Below are 4,484 nucleotides of genomic sequence, written 5' to 3'. Positions count from 1 at the left end.
CGCCACATCACTAGCATCGCACATCAACTCAAAAGGTTCCCCCCAAGTGGGAGGTTGCATGATTGGAGCGGTGATGAGAGCTTCCTTCAACCTATTGAATGCATCCAAACACTCATTAGTAAATTCAAATGGCACATCTTTTCCAAGCAACAAAGTTAAAGGTCGGGCAATCAAAGAAAAATCCTTAATGAATCTCCGGTAAAAACCGGCATGCCCAAGAAAACTCCTAATTCCTTTTACATTAGTGGGAGGGGGTAGTGTTTTGATCACCTCAATCTTGGCTTGATCAACTTCCAAGCCCTTACTTGACACTACATGACCCAAAACAACCCCGGATGTCACCATGAAATGACATTTCTCCCAATTCAAGACTAGACCACTCTCTTGACATCTTTTCAAGACCTTACCCAAATTAGCTAGACATCCATCAAATGAGGTGCCTACGACCGAGAAGTCGTCCATAAACACCTCCATGATATTCTCAACATACTCGGAAAATATAGCTAGCATGCATCTTTGAAATGTGGCCGGCGCATTGCAAAGCCCAAAGGGCATGCGCCTATAAGCAAAGGTGCCGAATGGGCACGTGAATGTGGTCTTTTCTTGGTCATTAGGGTGAATCGGGATTTGGAAAAACCCCGAAAACCCATCAAGGTAGCAAAAATGAGAATGTTGGGCAAGTCTTTCCAACATTTGGTCAAGGAAAGGGAGGGGAAATGGTCTTTCCTAGTTGCCTTGTTGAGGCGCCTATAGTCTATACACATTCTCCACCCGGTTGTGACTCTTGTTGGAATTAGTTCATTCTTATCATTGGTGACTACCGTGACCCCGCCCTTCTTTGGCACAACATGCACCGGGCTCACCCATGCACTATCGGAGATAGGGTAAATTATGCTTGCATCATAGAGCTTCAACACCTCCTTCCTAACCACTTCTTTCATAGCGGGGTTAAGGCGGCGTTGAGGCTCAATGGAAGATGCACTCTCATCCTCCAAGTGAATGCGATGGGTGCAAAAAGAAGGGCTAATCCCCTTGATATCATCAATTGAGTACCCAATGACATCTTTGTATTTTCTCACAACATCAAGTAATTTTTGAAGTTCGGTGTCATTGAGTGCACTATTGACAATAATAGGGTAAGTATCATTAGGGCCAAGGAAAGCATGTTTAAGAGTAGAAGGAAGAGGTTTCAACTCCACTTGAGGAGGCGTGGATCTCTCCTCTTTCTTATCATCTCTTCTCAAACTTTCAAATTCTTTTTCCGGGTCTTCTTCAATTGTTGCTTCCATAGCTAAAGCATACTCCCGGTGCTCCTTGCAATCCTTTACCTTGCCCTCAAGGAACCCTTGCAAACCCTTGTCTTCATCAAATTTCTTCATATCAACCCATTCTTCTACCACATCAATCATATAACAAGACTTTTCTTCCGAAGGCTCTTTCATAGCCTTGTTCAAGGAGAATTCAACCTTTTCCTCTCCCACTTGTAGAGAAAGCTTCCCATTCTTCACATCAATCATGGCACCCCCCGTAGCAAGACAAGGGCGCCCCAATATGATGGGAATATTTGAGTCTTCGGGGATGTCCATAACATAGAAATCACATGGAAATGCAAGTTTCCCCACCTTGAGCGGGACATCCTCCACTAGACCAATCGGGTATCTTACCGACCTATCGGCAAGTTGGAGAGAAACCCTCGTTGGTGAAAGCTCATAACCTTTCAACTTCTTGAAAATTTTGAGGGGCATAAGACTAATGCTTGCCCCCAAATCACACAAAGCCCTTTCAATGTGCACGGTCCCAATCTTGCAAGGTATGGAAAAACTCCCCGGGTCTTCAAGCTTTTGAGGAGCTTCATTCATGAGAATTGCACTACACTCTTTGGATAAGCTCACCGTGGTTGTTGGGCTCAAAGAGTTTTTGTTTGAGATAAGCTCCTTCAAGAACTTGCCATAGCTTGGAATCTCCTTTACGGCATCAATGAAAGGCATGGTAATGTTGATACCCTTCATCATGTCCATGAACTTCCCATACTTTTGTTCAAGTTTGGCTCTTGCCAACCTTTGTGGAAAAGGAACCGGTGGTACATAAGTTCTTACCACTTGTTGTTGAGGCTCTTCAACCACCTTTGTTGGTTCATCAATCACTCTTGGAGTTTCCACCACAATTTCCACAAGCTCATCTTTTCCCTCCTTTTCTTCAATCACCTTAGGAGGTTCAACCACAACTTGAGGTTCAATGACATTACCCGGTCTACTACTCTTCCTTTTCTTGACAAATTCCCGGTCCTCCAAATCTCTACCGCTCCTCAAGTGGATAGCATTCATGGTTTTCGGATTTTCCTCGGTTTTACCCGGGAATTTCCCTTGGGAGGCTTGTAGTTGGCTCATTTGAGTGGCCAATTGGGAGATTTGGTTGTCCGTCATTCGTTGAGAAGCTTGCATTTGGGTCCTAAGTTGGTTGATGGATGTAGTTGCTTCTTCTTGTTTTTGGGTGGTATGGTTGATGAATTGTGTTTGATGATTCATCATTTGTTCCATCATGAGTTCCAAGTTTGACTTCGGTTGGGTGGTTTGTTGGAATGGTTGGAAATTTTGTTGGAAAGGTTGGGTGGTTTGTTGGAATGGTTGGGTGGTTGGTGGGTTAAGTGATTGAAATTGTTGCCTAGGTTGGAAGGTTCTTCCTTGGAAACCCGGTGGACCTTGATTAAATGTTGTGTTTTGTTTTTGAGTTTGGAAGTTTGGTTGTTGTGATTTTTGTTGGAAGGTTGGGTTTTGGACATTTTGAGAGCCATAGGAGAAGTTTGGGTGAGCTCTCAATCCCGGGTGATATTGGTTGTTGTTAAATGCTTGCTTGGCCGGACTAGACTCCCATATCCCGTTCACTTGCTCCATACAACTTCCATCTCCAACCACCAAGGGACACTCATTGGGTGGGTGTCCTTGGTCTCCACAAAGCTCACAACTATAGACTTGGTTCCTCATAGAAGAATTGCTAGATGTCTTGCTTGAGCTCATCAAGGCTACTTGTTGCTTAAGCTCTTCTATCATCTCTTTCACTTCCACATTGTTGGCCGACTCGACCGTTGACTTCCCTTTCCTCTTGTGCCTATCATTGTTCCAATGAAAGGTACGAGAAGCCATTTCTTCAATAAGTTCTTTGGCCGTCTTGTGATCTATCTTATCCAAAGCTCCCTTCCCCGAGCCGGAATCAAGGTTCATCTTCATATCATTGTTTAACCCTTCATAGAAATTGTTGATGAGCTCATCATCTCCAATACCGTGGTGAGGACAAAGCCTTTGGAGGCCCTTGTACCTCTCCCATGCTTCATAAAGGGTCTCATCTTCTTGTTGGGTGAACCCTTGGAGCTCACTCTTGATTCTTGCGGTTCGTTGGGGTGGGAAATACTTGTTGAGAAAAGCCTTAGAGACATCATCCCAAGTCCGAAGAGAGTCGGGTTCACAACTTTTAAGCCACTCCTTGGCACTTCCCCTCAAAGAGTAAGGGAAAAGCCTAAGGCGTACGGCATCCTCCGTCACTCCATTGGCCTTGAACATGTCACAACTATCCAAGAACTCGTTGAGATGCTCGTTGGGGTTTTCGGTGGCTCCCCCTCCGAATTGATTCCCTTGGACAAGTTGTAGCAAGGTGGCTTTCACATCAAAATTGTTGGCTTGAATAGGTGGCTTCACAATACTCGGATTCACCACTTTTTTCGGAGCCAAGTTATCTCTCATGGGGACGCGCATGCCATTGTTACTTCCGTTTAGGTGTTGCAAAAGGATTTTCGAAAGTTTCAAAGACCCGTGGTCCTTCTTGAAGGTTCTCAATTACTGGATTTTCTTGAGGAATCGGTGTTTCTATAAGCCCTCTTCTACGAAGTGAATTTAGTCTTCTTGCGGTTGCTTCGATCTCGTGGTCAATCGGACGTATTGGATGACCTCTTCGAGTTCTCCTTCTCATGCAAAAAGTCCTACACACTCAAGAGAGGGATTAGTAACAAAGGACTTAGTCTAAACAAGAATGAAAACAATTAATATCTAGCCGAACTCCCTTAAGAACGGCGCAAAAACTTGATGGTATCAAGCTATACCTCGCAAGTGCACGATTTTATCGTTGTACACTATTAAGGGTCGATCCCACAAGGAGTTGAAAAGATTACTAATTGTTCTAATCCGATCGTTTAGCTAAGTCGAAAATAAAAGAAGATGGTCGATATACTAATGCTACCTAAAATGAAATGAGATGCAATCTAAACAAAAGCAAGGTAAAAGAGCAACAACGAAAGATAAGTTGTAATTCAAATGATTAAAAGGCCTAGGACTCGGTTCTTCCCAAACTATTCGCAATTCCACATGGTTAAATTTCTAGGCTAATCACAAAGGTAGTTAGGTGAGGAGGTGACGGCTCTAATTCGCCTAAGACCCCCCTCTCGGGTTCGAAATAGGACACTAGCACTACCCACCAACCCCCCTCTCGGGTTCGAA

General features: G+C 44.1%; 1 non-coding gene across 1 annotated transcript; it reads left to right on the top strand.

Moving 5' to 3' along the window:
- Positions 1-3,273: 3,273 nt before the first annotated feature.
- Positions 3,274-3,380, top strand: LOC141593739 (small nucleolar RNA R71). The gene has a single exon (XR_012521807.1). It is a non-coding gene; the product is annotated as a small nucleolar RNA R71 (small nucleolar RNA).
- The last annotated feature ends 1,104 nt before the right edge of the window (positions 3,381-4,484 follow it).

Source organism: Silene latifolia, chromosome 7, assembly GCF_048544455.1.
Source record: "Silene latifolia isolate original U9 population chromosome 7, ASM4854445v1, whole genome shotgun sequence".
Taxonomy (NCBI): Eukaryota; Viridiplantae; Streptophyta; class Magnoliopsida; order Caryophyllales; family Caryophyllaceae; genus Silene; species Silene latifolia.
Note: the sequence above shows the minus strand (reverse complement) of the source record. Positions and strands in the feature narration are given on the sequence as shown.